The 23711-nt window shown below is 32.0% G+C and overlaps 2 protein-coding genes across 15 annotated transcripts in view; one reads left to right on the top strand and one right to left on the bottom strand.

Moving 5' to 3' along the window:
• The window catches only part of LOC129755813 (uncharacterized), a 263710-nt gene that overhangs the window by 119923 nt on the left and 120076 nt on the right, over positions 1–23711 (bottom strand). The window lies entirely within an intron of this gene.
• LOC129755815 (zinc finger protein Gfi-1b-like) overlaps positions 18747–23711 on the top strand; it is a 30112-nt gene continuing 25147 nt past the window's right edge. For all 4 annotated transcript variants that reach the window (XM_055752488.1, XM_055752486.1, XM_055752487.1 and 1 more), the window contains exon 1: positions 18747–18896. The gene's annotated coding sequence lies outside the window, so the exon portion shown is untranslated. The remainder of the gene's footprint in view (positions 18897–23711) is intronic.

Here is a 23711-nt window from a genome sequence, read left to right as displayed (position 1 = left end):
GTCTACCAAGTCCGCATGAGGTATTCTCGGTAGATTGGGGTTTCTAGGACCTAACGCAATGTTCCTTGAAAATATTTTCTAATGGAGTAGTATCAAAACATAGCGGTTAAGGTAAGAAAATTTAAATCCATTCTATAGCAACACATTGGCTACCAAAAGGGTTGAAAAGTACCCAAAGTTGACCGACCATTAAACGACCCATGCCAATTCAAGTATTTTCAAAAATTCAGGTATACCTTTGGTATGGCGGTAGGCGTTTTCACGATCAGTTTGTTTCTGGATGCAGTCTCATTTGGTACGTATCACACTTTTTTCCCTTTGAACGATATTCTAATAAAATCAGAAGCTGTTGGTTGTGTTGTTTTTAATTTAAGATGAAGAAGCTGTCAGGTGTTGTTTTTAATAGGATAAGTTTCCGGAAACAACCTTAAAATACTCAACTGAATAATTTATTCTGCATCCATTCAATTAAATTTTGAATGCTGGATTTCTGATACGAATATCAATCATTGAAAATTATTTAATTTCAAAATGAAAAAAAAACAAATGTTAAAATTTAAAATACTAAACAATTATTGACTCAAACCTTTTTTTCAAATTTTTCAAAATTAAAATGTACAATTTAAGGCTACAAGAGAAAAAAGCTTTCAGCGTTGGATGAAAACAAACTGGCTCGTAATGAAGCTTTGTACTTATTGCAAGCACAGCTATTGAATGTTTCTTGAATTATTCAATTATAAGGTTAAGAATATGTATTTTTTTCCTTTATTTCAACTTTTGGTTGATAGATGAATCAAAAATTGATTGTCTCTGAAACGATACTTAAAAAAATGCGATAAAATATCACCCGAAGGCCAGAGTTTACAATTTTGGTATTGAATTTCAATTCAAATTTCCACTTCGACAAAAACCCGAATACCGACTAGAAATTGGAATGAAATTTGTGCTGTTTGCCTACATTTCGCTTGTATTCGAATTTTGCTGTCGTCTTCATTTCAATCACAGATAAAATACGATTAATTTTTCTATGATACCGTCAAACGGGGCATCATGCAACAGCGGGGTTCGATGCAACATTTATATAAGACTACATTGAATCAATTTTTAATTTAATGTATTGTAAAAAAGTTATCTTTTAATGATAACAAAATGATGATGACATAATTTCTCGCATCTTAAGCTAGTTGTCTTAAGTTTTTTATTTTTATGTAAAATTTGAAAAATCGAGCAATAAATGTACAAATTTTAACATTTTTTTATGCCGAAAAAACGTAACCCAGTATGACGGATCGGCTCGATAAAATTACCTACAAACTTTTCACAGGTTTCCTCATGTTATACCAACATTGTTGGTGTAAAAATATTTTTCGAACAATCACCCAATTTTTTTAAAAGAATATTTTTAAAATTCAGTTAGGTGTCTGGGGTTAAATGCAACAAAATGCAAATCAAAGAAATACCTTGTAAATCTCGTTTCCATGTGCTGGAATATTAATGTTTTGCATCACGCGTTTGTAAACATTTAAATTTCATTCATCCAAACATTTATTTTTATGATTTCAGCTTGTAGATTTTTTCGTAGTATTATTTAACCCCTAAATGTATGCAGCATCCTTATTTTCAGAAAAAATGTGAAAATTTGTTTTTACAGACCCAAAAACTACTGCAATTGGTGTTGTCATGCGTAATGGTCTTTAAGGCATCGCAAATATATTAAAAACTATGAATTTTCGTACGTGTTCATAGGATTTTTCATTAAAAACAAAGTTTGTTGCAAGTTACCCCATTTTCTAAGAAGTGTGAAAATCGCATGTTTTTAGAAAATTAAAAATAACTGAAGAAACCAATAATTTTTTTAACTACGCCAATTTGATGCCCCAGCATCCTTAAAACTTTTGATGCATAAAAGATACGATTAACTGTGAACATAAGTTTTTTAGAAGCCATTGAAGTTGAAAATTGTTGCATGTTGCCCCAGTTGACGGTACCGATATTGGTAAAGTTCATTCAACAATCCTAGATGTCTTTTCTCACTAAGCGGAGATCTTTCCGCCATCCTTATTAGAAAACAACACTGTTTCTGTCAACAGTATCATGACGGATTTCAAACATAGTAGAGAAGAAAATGACTTTGCAAAGTTAAATTAGAAATTTTTTAACACTTCACCTGCTGCCGGATAAAACTTACTTTATGGTTATATGGTTATACTCAAGAGGTTTGGTTTTATTTTCGGATTATATTATAGTTAATAATTGACAACAACAAAACACAATTTTCTACCATTTACCATGCCGACCTCAGGCTCGTGCGAAGGACTCTTCCGTGGGGAGAAGGACTTGTCCAAAACACCATAAATAAAAATTATTATTTCTAAAAAAAAACCAGAATTTAAAGCTTCGGATAAATCAGTGCTAGTGACTAAAGTCTGAGATAAAATCTTTTTTTTTTTATCAAATCAAATTCTTTCAATTACTAATATAAAAGGCCAAAAAAGATTATTTTTTAAGTTCGCAATAATAACTCTACATCATTCAAAGATGTAAAGTTATTAATGTGTACTTAAAAAATAATCTTTTTTTGCCTTTTATTTTGATATAGGTAGTACTGACAAAGTACAGGTTGGGAAATTTGATTTCATGAATGATTAATAAGAAACTGATTAAAAATAAAATTAAGGAATACCAAGTGATATTGTAAATATTGAAGGCACAAATCAAATACCAATTTAGTTGAAATTGCGCATCAAAATTTAGCTTTGAAATTTATCCTTCGAATCCATTTTCAATCTTTTTAAATTTATTAGGAACATGATTATCAAAAAAAAAAGATTAAAAAATATAAATAATGGAAACGTTTATAGTTCAAAATTTCAAACTCTGTATATTAGTTCGCCATCTATTGAAATACAAAAGGTATAAACAATGATTTCTTTTTAAAAATTAAGATTAATAAGCTTCCAAGAAGGTTATGTTTTCATAACAAAAATCATAAATTTAAAAACAAAGACATACCTTTTTAAAAGATTGATGAAATTTGGATGACCGATACTTTTAAATTTGGTTAATTCATTTGAAAATTTAAACAGAATATGAAGATGCAAAAGATTAGTTTTTTTTTACATTTAAACTGGAAATTGTTTCAATAAAAACGTATTACCGTAATCCGGGGTAATATTGATCACTTTTTTCAATAAATTTCGATTATTTTTTCTGTTAAGTGGAATGTGGCATGTTCTATATTTTTTAAACCAGTACTGGACTTTTATGAACGTAGAACATGGATGCAGAAATTTATTAGACCTCTTTTAATTTGATTTAGAAATCGTTTTCGTCTCTGTTCAGAATATGATGCTTTGGGGTGACATTGATCAGTCTCTATTCTGACGGTTTTAACGAGTTTTCTTGAACACAAAGGATACAAAACATCTTAATAATATTTAAAAATGCTAGTTTATCAATTTAACCTTGATTTTTAACGTTTGATTTTATATTCATAATCGAAAAAAGAACTATGATGCTGCCTACATTTAGGGGCAAAAATAATTATAATTGCTTAATAGTTTGAGCTTCAAAATACAAATGAAATTTTACTTTCACACATTCCCCTAGGCACTCCCACTATTCCCATTTTCATTTTTTCTTCAAAGTTAACGATTGGATAGGGTTCCTATTTCCTATCCATTTGTCCAATACAGGCTTACTCTTGGAAAAATGTCCTTATTTTTTAAATATCAAAAATTTATCATTAAATGATCATAAAAATAGCACTCTAACTGTTCATATACAAAAAAGAAAAGTTTTACTTTCACATTAAACAATCTGTTTGCTTCTAAATGCTTTTTGGTATCATCAGGAGAGCTGTTTGTTTGCGAGCCTTGGAAAAATAGATATTTTAAGATTTTGAAATTAGATTTTTTACTAACAGAAAAAAAAATTCAAAAACTTACCAAATTTTGCCTATTTGATACTCAATTCAAGGGCTTTGAAACGTAGAAATCAGATTTCAAAAATTCAAACTAACGACTGAGTTATTGGTGATAATGTGGAAAAGTTTATTGTTGGTCAAATTTACCCCGGTGATCAATGTTACCCCGTTTTACGGTACCAATTAAGAACCCTATTTATAAAATTTAATTGATAACTCCAGGGAAAAGCATTTTTTGTGCCCATGTTTTGATGATTTATTTGGAATGTTTTTAATTTGAATCGTTAACAAGCTTTTTCCATCACTTTTTGTTTCAGCGATAGGGAGTTTATGAGTTTCAAAATGATTCGAATCTGAGTAAAATCAATCATTGATTACTGATGAACTTACAAACATGAAAGAAAAAAACTGATTCTGAGCGTGTTTGTTGATATTAATATTTTGCATAGATATTCTTGCTTTCAGAAAAAAAAATTATCTAAAAAATTTAAATTCAACAATTTTTAAAAACTTGGAAAGATATCATTACAAGGATTTTTGATATTAATAAACAAAGTTTAAAAAATGTTTTTTATTCCATTTAAGAAATTTTGTTGAAGACAACATAACGATTTGGATTTTGCTTAAAGAAAAATAAGTGCAAAAGGCAGTGATATAGTGATAGAATTTTTTGTATTAATTTAAGTTTTTGCTTATAATATAGTTTTCTGAGGATGGCTGAAGGTAGTAGGCCGAAACGTCAAAAGAATTGTTTTTATTTGATTTCAAATTCACCGAAAAGCATCAACTAGAAAAGCCAATAAGAATCAGCGGTGATCAAAGCTCGTTAACATCAAAATATTTTTTGCAATGTTTAAAATTTTTTCATAAAAGTCCGAAAATTTGACAAATATTTTTTCCTAATTTCGAAAGTTGCATTTTTAGATTGAGGGCAGCAAAAATTAGCTCCAAAAACCTGGAAGAAAAGGAATTGTGTGGTTTTATGCAATTTATCAAAACACTTTTGAATGTAGAGCTGAGCATTTAGAAGACGCATATCACCTGTCACATGACTTGTTGATGTGTTAGATTAGTATTCGATGGATGAGTATTCAAAAAAAAAATTGTTGGTTTCAATTTCTTAATTTGTTTAGTTACACTTCTTAATAGAAAACCCTTTCAAAAGATGAGGTAGGGATTTTAAGTATCAAGATTTGGGATGCAATGAAAAAAGCTTCAAGTTTACTACTAATTAAATTAAGCTTTAAGGAATGTTTGACGATAAACCAAGGCGTACAAGTAAGATTTCTAGTAGAATCTGGAACTTTAATCTAAAAGCCTGTAAAACCTGTGCACTCTCAGCAAAAATCAGGGCCACATCTGTGTCTGAGCAAAATCTGGACGAAGGGGCAAAAGTCAAAGTGAAAAGTTTTAGACAAATCAGGGCACCTGGCAGCCTAGGTTGTTCGCATCTAAGATCATCTGTCAAAATATTGACATTTGTCAATGTGACAACCTGTTGTGTTACCGAGCTGCCTGTATTTTCATCGAAAGACCGGTAATATTTACCCGAAAAACTATAAAAGTTCGGTAATAAATACCTAATAACCGGTAGAAACCTGTTATTATTACCAAAATATCTTTAATTATTACCTAACGGCCTGTAAATATTACCAATATACTGGTAATTTTTGCGGGAAAAACTAAAAAAGTTCGGTAATATTTATCAACAGCCGGTAGAATTTACAGAAAAATATGTAACATTACCGAAATTCCCGTAAATATTTACCGAAAAGACAGTTTTTTTTTCCGAAAAATCGGTGATTATTACCGAAATATCGGTAACCGTAACCGAAACTCTTGAATCTTACCGAAACATGTACTATGTCGGAATGTCTGAAATTATTACCGAAACGCCGGCAATATGATTACTTGGAATGATTCGTGTCTCTCAAATGTTCTCGCGCTTTTCATCATAAGTTGAAATTACCGAATGTTTTACGGTTTTCGGTAAAAATTACCGAAAATTTTACAGTTTTCGATAAATCTTGCCGGCATTCCCAGAAGACGCTTCAATAACAAAAAAAAATCAATTATAAAAATATAAGCCTCAAAAGAAGAATACTGTAAGTTAAAGTGAAACAACTAAGTTCATGGTTATTTAAGTTATTGACATCTTAAACACGCTTCTGTTATAAATTGAACTCGACAAACACCTTTCTACAGCTAGATGCTCCATCACGCGCACAAAGAAGTGTTCATATTTATCCCAAATTTTTCAAGATACTGGAAAATTATGAATACGTGTTTTCTAAGTAATGGTTTATGATTACAATTTTCTTTTAACAGTTAAAATTATGAAAACCATTCAAGTTTTGATAACGGCTTTATCCATATAACAAAAAAAAAGAAAGATATTAAAAAGATGTCTAAGCTGATCCTGGTTTTAATTCATGAAAATTGTTTACATGCTTCAAATCTTGAAAATTGACTTATCACAGGGCCGTAGGAAGAACTGACTCAGGGAGGGGGAAGGGGGGGCACAATAGAAGACTTATGTGCAAAACAAACTTTTGTATGGGGCGGACTAAAATAAATCATGTTTAGAGGTTCCGCAAGCGCGATCTTTGAAAAAAGTCCACTTTCAAAAGATTTTATTATAAATAAATTCTTGTTCCAAAAATGTTCATAAAATTTATATATTTTATATTTTTTAAATTTTGTTTGGGTTAAATACTACACGTTAAAAATAAAAAATGAACCAAATTTGTTTTAAAATTGAAAATAGGCAAGCTATTTTAGCTTAGCTTAGCTTGATTAACTACTTTTTTTTTTTTTCATTAAAACTAAATGTTCTTTATTCATAATAATCAATATACATTACATTTAACGATAGTTAAAAAAAATCTTTGAACCCTTTCCATACGCGTTTAACAATTCAATTTTACAGTGAAATGGCATAACTCGTAGCTTTTTAAAATTAATAAGAAATTAGAGTACATATGATATTCTGCTATAAATACATATTCTACTTATCTCTCACATTTATTTCAATTTCACTGTTTCTGACGATTAGAGTTACAAGAACTGCTTCGTGACCCACGTGATCTCCATGGTTTTCGAAAGGCCTCTGCTTCAAGTAGGTCTTCATCTTTTTTAACCATCACCTGTTTTGTTCTTCTTGGTTCGTTTTCCGAAGAATCATCTCCACCGATAGTACGCAACGAGTTCCTTTCTCGCTTTTTGCCCTTTTCAATTTGCTGGTAATTTGTTTCCTCCTTCTCTACTCCACTTGTCTCCGCCATATTATTTGAGATTGTTGAGCTGCTTTCGTTTCCGAGCACGTGCTTTTGGTCTATAACTTGTTCCATTTGTGCACTTGCCGAGCTAAGAATTCCCGTATCACACATCGGTTGAACCGATCTTTTTGAACAATTCGTGACTACACTTGCAAAACTGTCTTTTGTGGTTTTATTAGCCGATAATCTTTCGCTGGCATTTGTCCTCTTCGTACAGTTGACCTTGAAGTGATCGGATGATCCACACACAAAGCATTGGTTTCGGATTCCATCATAGTAAATTCTTGCCTTGACTTGTTGGATGATTATCATTGCTGAAATTTCTGATGTCACCTCCATATAGACTCCTCTAACCCCGTTCCATATAGGGAATCCCGATTCGATTGGATACCGTTCCCGGATAAGCTGATGAACTTTTCCATATTTAAGCATGGCCGTTTTTATCTGACTATCGTCAACCTCCGGAGGGAGTCCAAATATTCGAATATACCTGATTATTCCACCTGCCTGAGACACATCTACATTGACACTGCTGTCATCACTATAGAAAAAAGTAGTCTGGGTTCCAAGCTGGTCCAACGCATCGTTCATATGTTTCTCTTCTATAAAACGCACCAAAATGCTATAATCTTCGCGATACATAGCACACAAACTATCGCAGCTCCATCCTAGATTCTTGAAAAAATCAAAAACTTCAGAATTCGTAGGATTTCTGGCCCGCTCTCCAAAACGAATTTTTACTGTATTTTCACGCTTCACATCCATAATCCTTAACTTTTATTCGCACAAACTAGAAACCTATCCAATTAAACTGAGACACGACATCCAATCGAATTCCTAGAACCGAGCAGTCAAAACGCGTCTGATCTGCATCGCGTGTTTAGACGAACTGACTACCCGAATAGCCAAAACCATGGTATTACATTCATTTTCCAGTGATTTTGAGTGTGACCATGTTATTCATCGTAATGACATCATCCCAGCTTAAAAATTTCAAAAATTTATGCACTTACATTTTATCGTGTAGGAGAAAGTTCTGACAGTCGAGGCGGATCGAGGCACTTTGTTTTTATTCCCAAAACAATTCCGATCGGCAGAAAAAAAATTAGGAAGCTTTTAGTGAAAAATATTCATAAATATGAGAGCAAAGGTAAGTTCTATCGGAGCTTAAAAGAAAAAAAAAACATTTTTAATCTTTTCATTATCATTTCTAGCGACAAAATGCCACCACAAATTGGAAAGCCGGTGTCCCGTAGAATCTAAGATCAACCAAGCTGGTGCGAAACGGACCTAGGCAGAATCCCAATTAAGTCATCAAGTGATTCTAAAATTAGTGTTTTTCAATAATAATAAAATGTTGAAAAATAAATTTTAATGAGAAATAAACACGGACATTTTATTTTGAGATCACGAATTTACACAGGATTTCATCTTCCTTGCAACAATGAACATTCAATGTAATTCAATGAAAGAACAATGAATTTCATCGTTCCCCTGGAAAAATTGGAAGCTGTAATAACCATAAATTATATAGTTTTGTGTTCTGAAATGTATGGGAAAAAGTTGATTTTTTCATTGTTAAGTTGCTTAACAACCCCCTTTTTTCATGGTAATTTTGGCCAAAACCATGAATACCATGGTCGAAAACAATGAGTTCAACAGTAAAATCATGGTTTCATGTACCGTAATATTCATGGTCTCAACCATGCAATCCTCGGTAAAGTGAAAATAAAATTCATGGTTTTTTCATAATGTTTTTCTATTCGGGTACTCACATCCACCTTGAACCGTAAAACTCGAAATGCATGGTTGTAGAAAATTTATGAATTGCTTGTTCCAAAAACATATTATGATAACAATCACTTCGAGTTCCACGATCGCTGGCGTGGCTCAGTAGAACAAGTTCAAGAACAAGTTGCTACTCCGTGATTGACCGAGGCCATCAATTTTGTTCAGAGGTCAAATGAATGGTGCTTGGGATTAGCAGCTCATTCACACTGCACAAAACTGATGCTCTCTCTTTTAACGTCAATAACGGCGCCGGCCACGTCCTAGTAGTCAATGGATAGATTGGAAGAAAGAGAAAAGGATGAAAGATCTATTTTGTGCTTTAGGACCGAGGTTACCTCTGCATCCTAGCAAAACAATTTTGATTGGAAGAGGGGTTTAAGGAATTGATTGGGAGACACTTTTGACTAGTGTTACGATGAACCACAAAAATTATTTTCCGAACTCCTATTAGTTCATAAAAAGGCATGAGTATGTTAAGTTTAATAGCGACAAAAATTTACTATATAGGGACTCTAAAAATTCTTGTTTCTTATTGCTTTTTATTTTGAGTGAAAATTTTAATGCATATTGTCTATCAAACTTAAATATGCTCTCATAGTTTTCCCCAACTCAAGCAACAAACGTTTGAGCTTTAATACAAAAAAACTACTAAAAAAATACTTCAAATAGACTTGAAGTATGGTTCAAAACCCTACAAAGTTTGTTTCAGGATCATAGGGCATTTTCTTAAAAGCTTTAATGATATAAAAAACAACAACCTAAAAAAATGATGCTAAATAAAATGCACAAACGAAGATCACAGTATTCGAATATATTAACCGTGCTATCAATATTTCAATTAACATGAAGTTCTCACCCTGCACAATTCCTGATTCCTACATTATTCAATTCATTCCAAACATCCAACTTTTAGTGTTTGTCTGTAATTCTCTATGTATGATGACAATTCATAGCTTAAACTGTATTTGGTACAATATAAATATTTGAAACTTTTTCTTTGAATACTTTTTTGAAGAATCAAATCTACGATTCTAAAAATGTATAAGTAATGATTCCCAAAAAGCAATTACAAACGCCTTTTCCGTTACTTCCGGGAGATGCTTAACAACGCAAACCTGATCTCATAACATTCTTACAGTTTTTTACGAGCTTCATAACCTACCGCTTACGATTCGACAATCTCATATGACTAGTATTATAGTTGAATGATCAAACTTCTATGATAGACTCAAAAAAAAAAAAAAATGAAGACCATTTTAAATCAAAAACCAACCAATTATGTTCATCATCGAAAAATGTGCCTCTATTTGTTAAAAATGTTAACAACTCTTTTATGTTGAGTAAGCGATAAGTATTTCAAGTTCTTAGAGACAAAGAGGTACGAACGCATGAAAGCTATTTTGAGGAAACACGCATGAAAGTTTCCGTGATGAGTGATTCTCTTTGTATATATTTCTCAAAAGATCCAGTCATCTTTCAATTAAAGTAATAGTAAATCAAAGCCTTAAAAATCTAAAATTCACACCGGAGAGCCGGATACAGATAGACATATCACAACCTTCGCCATTAATAACATGAAATTAGTTACTCATGCGTTTGTCTTCATTTGGTTTCTTTAACCACTATTATACAATGAGAAGTTGATATTGATTAAAAAAAATTTTTAAACACTTACCTTTCGACGATCTAAAAAATATATCAAACTTAAATTAATCAAACAGACTATAGAGCAGCACATTATCTACACTTGTGAATTAACTAATAAAACAAATCGAATTTATTATGTTTGAAAGTTTATATCTTTTTTGTTACTCAAGGTTTTTGAAAAGTAGCATTGAATAGTAAATTAACTATATGTATCATTTATACAGTGCATGGTTTATCAATGAAACAAAAAAGAAAACAGCTGTTGCGCAGTGTAAATTTGATTTTAAAATATATTTTTTTTAAAAAAAATCACCAGTTTCATCCACCATAAGGTATATTTTCAAATAGTTATAAAAAAAGCAATTCTATAATAAAAAACGTACTTTCAACTGAAATAATGAAAATAGGCAAGCTATTTTTAAGAAAAAAAAAAATTTTTGGTCCAAAAATTTTGTACTCAACTGTTAAAAATGTGTACCAAGCGTAAAATATTTTTGCTACCAATGCCATCAAAAGATGCGGATTTTTGTGCACTTAATCTTTGCTGAACAAAATATGTTGTTTGTATCATCGTGTTAAGAGCTATTCACGGTTTAATCCTTAAAAAAATCACAATTTAGGATTTTTTTTTATTTAATTTATCAAATTTGTCTTGGTAAATACCTACTTTAGATTCAAAATACATGTAAAAAAAAATTGGATGGTAACTCGATTGGACTTAAAACAAAAAAGTTATGGCTGTTCAAAGATTTTATTTTTGTGGCGAATTGTCGTTTAACACACAATGAGTACATTTTACTCATTGCGTTTTACAGGACAATTTGCCACAAAAATACAATCTTTGAACAGCCATAACTTTTTTGTTTTAAGTTAAATCGAGGTGCAGTCTTCAGGTGAAATGTTAGTCTTAATTAAAATTTTAATAAAATCTGGATAATGAAGCAATCGATTGGTAAAGAAAAAAATGTATGATGAAAACCCAGTTTTTTATGCTTCTTTAGAACACTGTCTCAGAATCCCTTTCACACCTGAGATTCAGTGCAACCCCTTCTTGTTGTTCGATTCCGCTCAAATTTGGCATATGGCCTTCTGATGACTTCCTTAAACCATCCAAGTCTTTTTTTGCAAGTATTTTGATTTTGAAGTAGGTATTTATTAGGACAAATTTGATCAATTAAATAAAAAATATCCTAAATTGTGATTTTTATTAAGGAACAGCTCTTCAAACGATGATACAAACAACATATTTTGTTCAGCAAAGTTTAAGTGCACAAAAATCCGCATCATTTGATGGCATTGGTAGCCAAAATATTTTGCGCTTGGTACACATTTTGGTCAGTTGAGTACAAAATTTTTGGACCAAAAAAATTTTTTTTCTTAAAAATAGCTTGTCTATTTTCAATTTTGAAACAAATTTGGTTCATTTTTTATTTTTAACTAGTAGTATTTAACCCAAACAAAATTTAAAAAATATAAAATATATAAATTTTATGAAAATTTTTGGACCCAGAATTTTTTTAAAATAAAATCTTTTGAAAGTGGACTTTTTTCAAAGATCGCGCTTGCGGAACCTCTAAACATGATTTATTTTAGTCAGCCCCATACAAAAGTTTGTTCTGCACATCCTAATCTACCATTTGGAGGGTGAGCCCCCCGCTTCCCAGAAGTTATGCAATTTTGGGACACCCTAATGTGCACTCACATGGCTGTTGAACCATCCATAATCAACTATATCGAAAAATGTAGTGCCTCTTCTATAGGGTAGGGGGAAGTGTTCCTAAATGCGCATGTTGGGTAATATGCGCATACAGCCGATTGACGATATGGCTAAAGATTCATCATATCTAATCAGTGCAGTTTGAGGGTAATACGCTTTTAACACATGGCATGAAAAAATTAAATTGTTATATAAAGTCGAAAAAATTTGAAAAATCAAACAAGATTTTTGTCAGTTTTGTTATAATATATTGAACTTTAATTATTGTGCGTACAGATTCTGTGAACAAAAATTTTAATTGTTTTTCTTTCTCATTCATCTGGAAATCGAAAATTCAACAAATTGAAGCTTTTGGCAGAGTTGTAAATGATAAGATATTGGAATAACAGACAGGTTCTGAATGCCCATATCAAGGTAGGTTAAATGCCTATATCAAGAAAAATAGATTGTTCATATAATTTTTTTACTTTCTTTCATTTAAACATTAAATCTACGCTCAAACCACGATCTTACAGCGAAAAAAGAAGAACTTCATAGTGATCTGATAGAAATACAATATGAACAAAATATTACCATGAAATATGGCCATATGGCATACTTAACTATGTTTCATGCAAAAGAACTAGTGATGGAAAAAATTTCACCAAAATTTCAGCCTTAACGTATACTTAACATCCGTTTCTACCATTTTCAATTAAATAATTTCAAAATATTGCAAGTGTAAATGAAATATAGCTTAAAACATAAATATGCGCATTTAGCCCGCCGGTTTCGGAAATCGGCTATTTTGACTTCTTTTATTATAAAATTATTTCCACAAAAACTGTAAGAGATTTTAACAGAAAAAGTGCTCTAACGTATAGAAAACAGATGTCCGCTCATGTGCATATAGTTTTCAGACTCCTATCTATCGGAATATGGGAAAAAATGCGAGTTTTCCTTAATATGCGCATATAGCCCGCCTCTCCCCTACTACTAACTACTTCTTCAATACATTTAACACGTTCGTCGCCCAAAAAAAATCTCAGAGCATGAAAGTAAAGCGAGAGAGCTTCAGATTTACAACGCGTGGCAGAACTGAGCGGCAACCTTGCTTAAGAGAGCCGTCACCCATATATGGGAGACGTGGCGACGAACGTGTTAATTGGTGCGGGACAAAGAATTTAGTATTTGGCCAGGCTTCTATTCCAAATGCTCTTCGCTTTTTTTTCACCACCTTAGAATTTTCCTCTGAACTTCTATCCGTCTTTAATTTCAACTCTTTAACCCTTACCGATAAAGCCGCAAAATGATTTCATAAATTATTTCCTTAAGTAACAAAATAGGAAACTTACTTTCAGCGATGGATGAACTTAGCTTAAGATTGCCAGAAGTTCTCCCGCACGTATTCGATCCGGGCAAATCCGGGGAAATCAGGTTTATTTTATTAAAACCTGGCAAAATTCGAGAAATACATTTTCCAATTTTCAAATCAAAATCCGGAAAAATTTGATAAAAATTCAGGTATTCAACAAAAAATATTTAAATCATTTTTTTTTCATCGAAAAACATAACCAGATTTTGAATCGGCTTCCAAAAAAATCGTTTATGTTGATTTTAATAAATCTAGCTTAAAAAAATCCATTTTTTGGCGACAAAATAAAAGGAATAATACGATGCAATTTGAATTTTTCGTTTGATTTTCCAAAGTAAAAAAAAATCAGAATATTTTCAACAAAATTTCGGGCAAGTCCGGGTAAATCCGGCTTACCTGGCCCGTTTAATTTACTAACAATAAGCTTTTTTTTTTTTAAAGAAAGCTATCAATTTAAAAAAGTAAAATTAAAAAAAATCAATTTTTAAAAGTTTAAGTAAAAGATTTAAATTTTGTGGTTCAATTCGGATTTATGCTAACTCGATCCAAGTTAAAGATTTTAGTTTGAAATTTGGTTCTCGAAAAAAACTGCAATATTTATAATGTTGAACAGTATTCCAAAACATATGGAATTCCTGGCAACTTCTTAAAGAGAAGATTCATCATCAGTTACTTTTCATTAAAAATCATTTCCTGTGGATGTGTTTCTTTTTTAATTTTCACAAGACAAAACTTGCAAAATGAAATCAAATTCCACTTCATTTTTGTCATCTTTAGCTTAATTATACAAACGAACTGACTTTGATTGGATATTAAAATCGAACTAACAATCAGAATTTTAAGCCTGCAATCTTTTGAAATAGTTCTCTTCTTTATATTTGGGGATCGACTGATTTTTTGTGTTTTTCTTGGGACATTCCGGCTTGCAGTCTATTTTAGAGCAAAAACGATTTTGGTTTTGGTTTGTATCCAACGTTTCAATCTGTTTTGGATCTTCTTCAGGGACTAAAAAATTGTATTTTTCAATTGATTTTTGGCCGATTACAAAATATTTGTTGTGAGATGTTTACCTAAAAAGTGTCGTTTTCTTGTTTTTGTCGGCTCGACTGGTCTTGTAAAGCTGTCTATTTTACATATTACATTTCGGTAAACATTTCACAACAAATATTTTGTAATCGGTCAAAAATTAATTGAAAAATACATTTTTTAGTCCCTGAAGAAGATCCAAAACGGATTGAAACGTTGGATACATAAAACAAAAATCATTTTTGCTCTAAAATAGACTGCAAGCCGGAATTTCCCAAGAAAAAAAGACGAAATAGTTATCTTGATAATTTTATTTTTATTGTGGAACTCATTTGTGAGCTTAATTTGAATCTTAGTTTTGAACCTGGATTCAAAATTTAATTTTTCAATCTGCGGAATTTTAATACGTTTTCTGAAACGAACATGAAAACGAATTCTGAATTTAGAAATATGAGTCAAGAATAGAAATCAGTTTCAGAGCCCTCAATTATGAATTCATAATTATAATTCTGATGTTTCGGGTTTCGATGATTAATCTTTATTTAAAATATGTATTTCTTATCCAACTTGTAAATGTAAATAAAAATAAAAATTTCGAATGACGAATCTATATCGCCATTTTGAAGCTTTGTTATGTTTGAATTTTGCATAAGAATAACGTTCATGAACTTCGAATCTGAACATTAAACAAAAACTCAGAATAATTCCTAATTTTTTCATATTTGTAAAAAAACATTAATTAAATGTAAAAAATGCGAACGATTTTCAAAAATCATGAATCAAATTTTGAAAGAAACGTAAAACCTAGTTTATGACGATTTCAAACAAAGACTTTTTATTTCAATTTTCATTGATGATTTGAACCGAAAACCAAGAATCCTAAACTGGATACATAATCCGAAATATGAAAACACAAATTCAATTTCGATTTTGATTAGATATAAGGAACCAGAATCTACGAAGTGAATTTAATCTTATTTAAAATTTAATATTCAGAAATAGTTTACTACCAATAAGTGAGAAAATTTTGAAAAACTGTAATTGTTACTGTAAAACTGAATTCTGAACCTGGGATTAGTTTGAAAAATGATGTTTTCTCGTACCGATTTCTTCCATAATTCTTGGAGAAGTGAATGGCCTATATTTTAGGCTTTATGTATTTTTTCATACCTATGCATTTCTTGATGTGAAAATTGACAAAGATACTGATAAAAAAAATTCGGTCAAACATAATATTTTTATTTAAAAAAAACTCCATATCTAATGCCTTGAATATAAAAATCGATTCAGACCTTTAGGGGAAGAGTATTTTCGAAGACCTCCAATATTAGCACTAAACATACCGGAGTCAAATGACTTTTTTTTAACTTCAAATGGCTATCACTCCTATTATAGTTGTTGTTTTTCGCAAATTTTTCTTCATGACTATTTTTATTTTCAACTGACGCCTTTTTTCATTGAAATCATTTTTTTTTTGAAAGTTTGTAGATTTCGAAAAATGAATGTGATACCTCTATTGATGATTACCTATTTATACCGCCGTTTCTCAACCGATTTTTACTAAATTTATAGTTTTGGAAAGCTTGTAACGTAAGTCTTCGAAAATGCATATTGATAAAAATTTCTGAAAATAGCTACATTTGAACATGGTGTTTTATAATTCTAAAGATGCCAAAATGGCACAAATTACGTCAGCTTGTCAATTCTCTTTTCAAAAAATTTCTAATGTGACTGGATCAGCTTTGGTGGTTGTTCATTCGGTTTTCACTCCACTTTTTAGATTTTTTGTGCCTATGATCTGAAGAAATTTAAAAAAAAAATTACATATGTGCAACATATAGCTTCTAACTTCAGCTTTTGCAAGCACTAAGTGATTTTTTTTCGAGCACCTAATAACTGACTTACAGACTTTTTCCCGATGCATGTTTTTTCAGTTTTTTTTCAAAGATTTTGAATAACTTTGAAATTGATGATTATAGCTGAATATTGCCTGAGAATCATTTGAGTCGCGTTACAAGCTTTCCAAAACTATAAATTTAGTAAAAATCGGTTGAGAAACAAGAGAGTGTTAGCGGAAAAAGTGTTAGGGGTCATTTGATCCCCGGCGGTATAAAAAGGTATATACAAAGTGTCGGTATGTCTAGTGCTAAATATGCCTATTAGATTATTTCCGATGTGATAAAAATGTATTCGTTTTTTTCCGTCAGATTGTAAATAATAAGTGTGTCACAAGTTGCTATAAATTAGGAGAGCGTTTGATCACTCACACCTACTAAACAGATCACAATAGATCACTAACTTCTGTGTTTTGACTGAAAGATTTATCATTTGAGTTGTGTATTGAATCCAAACAAAAATGTAAGTATTGTTTCCGAGAGTCTCTTGATCCCGAATTTACTTTTTTTTGTTTTAGAGGTGAAAGAAAAAAAAAAATAACATAATGACCTATTTTCAAGTCAAAGAAACCAATCAAGGATGGACAGAGACATGTGTTTATGGTTTGGATAAACCCCTACAACGTCAGTGGCATGTCAGTAAGTTCTCCCAGGGTTCTTCGGAGACTCAATCTAATGTTTTGTTTCAATCTTCACCCTATATTGCTGCCGAAAACTTCAATGCACTACCGATTGGGCTGGAACCAATCTCAACAGCCTTTCTGGATGATTTCTCGTCACAGTTCCAGATCTACAGTGCTACCGGCGGTTCTTATCTGTCCGTCATTGATCGCCGATACGAAACGTCACATTTCCAAACGCTCACGGTGGAATATGTCGTACAACCTGATAGGGAATCCAATATTTACGTGCCCTGTCAACAGAAGGATGTGCGAACTGGAAAAGAGATAATCTCAAACCAATCATCACAAGTTTCCATCAACGTGGATCCAATTCTATCAACAGCTAATGAACTAAGCTACAAATCTCCACTAGCTCCTGATCTAACGACAACTAAGAACAACAAGACATGCCAGCCGACAGCTTTCAGTTGCCCGGAGTGCCAGAAAAGATTCTATAGCAAGGGTGGCCTCACTCAGCATCACAAGGCCAAACATACTGAACTACAGTCGACAAAGCACCGATGCACAGTTTGTGGCAAACGATTTCGCACCGAAGATCAGCTACAGAAACACACGAGCCGTCACCAAAGCGAAGAAAAGGAATTCGCCTGCCCCGTGTGCCCGAAACAGTTCCATTGGTATCAGGATCTGGAACGGCACCACGTGGTCAAACATGGCGTATCGAGGTACACTTGTACCGAGTGCGGGAAAAAGTTCGGCCGCGCCGATCATTTGGCAGGGCACGAACGATCGCATCAGCTACGAGTGACTCGGAGGTTGAAGTCGGATATTGGTTTGGAAAAATCGAAATAAAACGTTTCAATTTTCAGAGCAAAAGTCTATGTTTTTTTTATTTCTTATTTGATTTTAATTTTTTTCCAATACCTAAGCCTTTTTATTTTAATTTTTTGAGCTTTATGAAATCAAAATGGAACTATCGTTGACTTGCCTTTTCCGAAGATATTAAATAAAATTTATTTGATGAATATAACAAAATGGATCCCTAAGTTCAGACTTAAGAGTCCACAACTCTTAACTTTAATTTTTTTTATTTTGTTTTGGGAGGGCATCTCGACTTCCGGTCTGGGTAAAATATCACTTGATAGAAAGTTCAGAGCTATGTATTCCGAATTTCGATTTCAGAATTCTGAACTCCGAAGCCTCGATTCTCAAACATCTATTTTAAATTCTAAATTCCTAAAATTTATAATTCACAGCATTCTGAATTTTTGGAGTCCAGAATCTGGAAATTCGAATCAAGAATTTCACCATTTTGAACTTCTTTTTTCCGATTTCATAATTTATCATTGAAATTCCGAATTCGTTCTATAAAGTTCAAATTTTTATTGTCCCAATCTGGTCACCCTATTTTAATTTTGGATAAATCAATCCTTTCGTTCAATAGTAGGTCAATTCCGAAGCAAACAATAGAAATTGAGGCGGCCATTTGTCGCCATGTTGGCAGAAAAAACAAGGCAGTTGTTTTGTGTGTTGCCGCGTTAGTTTCTTTGGCGTAAAAATTTATTTGTTTCCAATGTCAGTTTTTTAAGTTTTACTGTTCGTCTGTTCCGTTTTGGAAACACAGCTTTTAAAAGCACAATGTAAGTACTCATATTTGTCACGCTTTCGAATGGTATCTGTTGTGGTCATTTCGTTTTTTTTAAACATGAGTTTTTATTTATGATTATGATTCCTATTTTGATTTCTAAATTAAGGACAAGGATTTCCAAGACTTACTAGGCTATTGAACCTTTCACTGCTAATTACTCTAGAGTCTAGACTCATTATCCTTAGCTCTGAATTCTATTAAGAAAAAATATACTCTAAGTTTTGGATTTTCAGTCCCTACTTTCATCATGAACTCAGATCACTAATAAAACTGAATAGAAATAATAAACTTTAACGTCGTATTTTAATTTGAAGATCTCCAACTTTAAAAATCTTTATTGGTTGTCAATACAGTGAAATCTTAATTTTGGCACCCCCCTGATGAATTTTTGGGTGACAAATTGAGGAGAGTAACAAAATCGGGAAATTATTTAAAAACAATTTTTTGTCTAAACTATCAAATAATAATGTGAACATGAATGTCGTAGTCACAGTTTGGGAGGCTTTTGTATGCTTTTATTTGATTAATCAATAGAGAAAAGCGACTTTTTTTTTTCAAAGAGCTTACCTATCAGTAGCAATACCAAATTCAGAATCATCACATTTGTGAGTCGTGAGAATCACAATAAATGGTTTGTTATTTCAAAGCAATACGGAAGTTTGACAACATATATGATTGGGCTAATTTTTCAAATCTCACACACAATAGATGATGTTCCATTTTGTAGCGTAGTTATTAGGGAAAATGCTTTGAGAAAGCTCATTTTTGAAAAAAAACCTGTTGTTTAATTTTTTAAATCTTGATTTTTGTCAATTTTCATTTTGTTAAAAAGGAAATGAAAATCACTTGTTCAAAAACAAAATCAGGTATTTTTCTTGAAAATCTAGAGATATTATTTAAAAAGGATCTTTTCTGTTATCACTCCGAGCACTCAGATGGAAAGTTCAAGAAATTTCATTGTCGTTTCGAAAAAAAGTTATATGAGGAGTTTGTTTTGAGTCGTATGAGCGACCTGACTTGTTTCGAGATAACCGCTGTTGAAGTTTTGTAGCACATGTTCAATTCTAGAATTTAAAATATAGCTCAGAATTGTCTGAAAATGTATAGACTTTTCAAAATTTTATGGGGAATGTGCTAGGGCAGTGCAGTGGTTGGCAACCTGCGGCTCTCTGGATGAGAAGTTGTGGCTCTTTAAAGTTAATTTCAAATATGGTATATTTTAGTCGAATTTAGACCAAATAATAATCGTTAGAGCAAGTCCAATGGTGTTGGGAAAAAGTGGTAGGAATTTTGACAGCTGTTGCACAGATGGGAATTTATGTATCGTGAAAAATAGACCAAAAATGTTGGCCGTCCACCGGTGTGATACAAAACGAATATATAAAATTGGGGGCAACCAGCGATGCCAAGTGCATTTGCTCTTCAGTATTTTTACTATTTTTTCCTATTTCGAATTGATCGTTTAAAAATTGAAATCAAATTCACTTTATAAAAATATTAGTGCTAATACCATTCTTAAAACTTTTTCTAAGTTGTTGAGAGAGTTTGGCATTGGATAAGTATACAAGTTTCACTTAACTCATCTATGAAACAACAGCTTTGTTGATTTTGTTTGGTTCCGGCACCATTTTTTTTTGCATAAACGCTTACAAATCTTTTAAAAAGTGCTAATTTTCTGTCGAAACGTAAAAAATGTGCATCAAAATTTCTATTTGCCTGACCTAGGTTATTATATGGTAATGGTATTGTAACGTTCTTCCAATGCTATGAGTAAAATTCTCGAAATTGTATGGGCAAGTAGAGCACAAATGAAAGTGAGTCTGGTCTTTGATGGACTCTTCGAATTTAAAGGTTTTACATATAATTTAAATTAAGTGTTTTTGTTTGGTAACTTTTGATGCAGACTTATATTGGTAGGCCGTTTCATTTCTCGTTCCTTCTCTGAAAATCCAACCAGGTCCAACCTGTGGAACCGATATTAGAACCGTTCCTGACCGTGTTTCAACAAAGGGATCAGTGATCCAATTCACCGGAAGCCAAATTAGGGCATTCTGGCAGCACAACCTAAAATTTGGAATATGGGGTTTAATTATAAAACAATTTGCGTTTGATATGATTGACACTCGACGAATTAACAGCGAGGGTTCCGTTTTCTAAAGATAATGGACCATTGAAGGCGGCGTTCAAATTTTGATACCGGACATTCCGACGGAATAACATTTTTCAAATTAAAAAATGAAACTCCTACTCCCGAAAACCGCTCAAACAAACAAAATTTATTTACCTAGCTTTCTGGCATCTCTGCGCCTCGAAATGTATGATTAGTATGATAGCCAATTCAATTGGCAAGGGCATGACAAAAATTGGCTGTAGGTTTTAAAGAGTTGATTAACTTCTTTGTAATTCGTATCAATTTAAGTGATAAGAGAATTGTTTACAAAAGAAAATATTACCTACTTTATGTTAAAATCCTGAAATTAGTCAATTTCCTTTATTTTCCCCTCAACTAAGGTTTTGAGCATAAGAAAGATGGCAGCACCGAAGCGTTTCATGCACGAATACTGTATTGCAACGCCGACTGTATCGTCTGTATCACTCGGTTCGGTGTTGCAAAACATCGTGTTTTTCTATCACCCTCGGCCAAAAAGTGTTATAGGTATTTACGATACAAATTTTACAGCGCGAAACTGTTCGAATATCAGATTTTCCCAACACCGGTGTTCGGCAAATGTGTTGTGATGTGTTGTAAACCTTCGAAATTTCTATCTCCATCTCAACCAGTGAACTTGCTCTTAGAGCAAGTTCACTGGTGTTGGGAAAAAGTGGTAGAAATTTCGACACTTACGGCACATTTTGAAAATTTTGCCATGCAAAAACATTTTCAAGATCTGTGGCCTTCTAGTTTTTTTACAACACGTGTTGTATTTTCGCATGTGATGCAAAAATAGCAATATTTCTATCACATACGGCTGAAATAGAACCAGTGTTGTAAAAAAATAAAACGCTTCAAGATCTTGAAAACATTTTTGCATGGTAAAATTTTCAAAATGTCAAAATTTCTTTCACTTTTTCCCAACACCAGTGAACTTGCTCTTACCATGTGGAAAACCTGATATAAATTGCCATTTACCAAATCGAAATAAACATCACTACTACTACGGTACTACTTTTCCTAAATAATAAAATGTTGCATACTTTACGGTGAACGTTAATAAGTTTTCCTCGCAAAAATGCTCTTTCGCTCTTTTCAACATCTGTAAATTTTCTTCTCATACATTTCACCGATATGCCGAAAAATAAATTTACACAAATATTAATTTTTGGTTTTTATACATCAATTTCCCAAATTTTACGAAAGAAAGCTACGTTCACATAAGTTTGCTCAAACAAATCACATAAAAGTATTGTAACATGTACTCTATTGGAGAAATTCATCCACCCCTTTTTTTCAAAATATGTTTTAATAAATATTTTGGCTCCAAAATAAAAATCTCACGAATTTCACAAAACATTTCTAAGTCCCCTATACCGAAGATTCTAATTTTTTTTAGCAACCATGTGATTGACTACAGTAAGTTATAATTTATGCTTATAAATATAAAAAAAATAATAATTTGTTTCAAAATGCTCATAAATTTCATGAAATTTTCATTTTAAACTGAATTTGGGCAAAGAACAGAAAGAAAAGTCAATTGTGATTTTTGAGCATGTTGATTCTTGATTTATAAGATTTCAGTTTATAAAGCAGAATTGAATTTCACAGTTTTGCAGAAAAAAATTAAATGAATTTTTAATGTTTTTTTTCACAAGAATCATATTTTTTGCATTTTTGCTGGTAAATATCCTATCTATTTAATTGAGTTATTATCTTGATATTAAGCTTAGTCCATTTAGAAATGGGACACTTTCATTTGGTTATAGCTGAGTCTCTAGTGATTGGACATTAGCCTGGCCCAAATTTGTATGGGGTGATTTTTACAACATTTTTTCAACGCGGCACCCGCTAGATTGGTGCCTTTAGGTGAAAAAATGACTTTCTGAAAGTTTCAGGTCATTTGGCAGAAGCACGAGCTGGCGCAAAGGATTTGAAATTTGTATGAAGATTTTCGTCGAAATGTATGAAAAATCGACATTTCACTCTTTGTGTTTTAAAATATGTTTCCAGTATGCTAGAAAGCTCAAAATTTCAGGAATTGTAGTTCAAACAATGACAAACTGTGACGCAATACGAGTTGACTGTGATGAGTTATCCGCAATTCAATGTGTGATTTTTTCGCATTTCATATCGGTGTATAGGTGGATCATTAGTACTAACTTGATCGCATTGTCACACATAGGAATAACAGATAGAAAGTTAGTGTCCTCCGCAAAGTTGTAACTTATTTTATAACAAACTAGCTTATTTTACCCGGCCTTGCTCGGGTTAACAAAAAATATAATTCAAAATTAGTCGTTTGATTTTTCCAAATTTTCCAAACATTTTGTTTTCATAATTTTAACAAATTTGGGCCATGTTAGGCCATGTAAGCTTTGTCAGCTTCGCTAGTCTTTGTAAAATTTTATTGGTATTAAAACTAATAGTTATAAGGTTTGTATTAACAAAATTTGAAAATAATTTCCCTTCAATGCCTGTTCATGTAATAACGAAAAACTAATGTTAAGGTTGATAAGATTTCTTATATTTGAGGCCCTTCTAGGCAAGGGGTGTAAGTTTTTGTAATTGGCAGTTTTCCATACATTTTTTGATAATTTTTCATTTTATTTTCGAACGTAAACGATACCTTGAAGTTCTCAAAACATGAAAAAA

Source organism: Uranotaenia lowii, chromosome 3 (assembly GCF_029784155.1).
Source record: "Uranotaenia lowii strain MFRU-FL chromosome 3, ASM2978415v1, whole genome shotgun sequence".
In the NCBI taxonomy this organism is placed as follows: domain Eukaryota; kingdom Metazoa; phylum Arthropoda; class Insecta; order Diptera; family Culicidae; genus Uranotaenia; species Uranotaenia lowii.
Note: the sequence above shows the minus strand (reverse complement) of the source record. Positions and strands in the feature narration are given on the sequence as shown.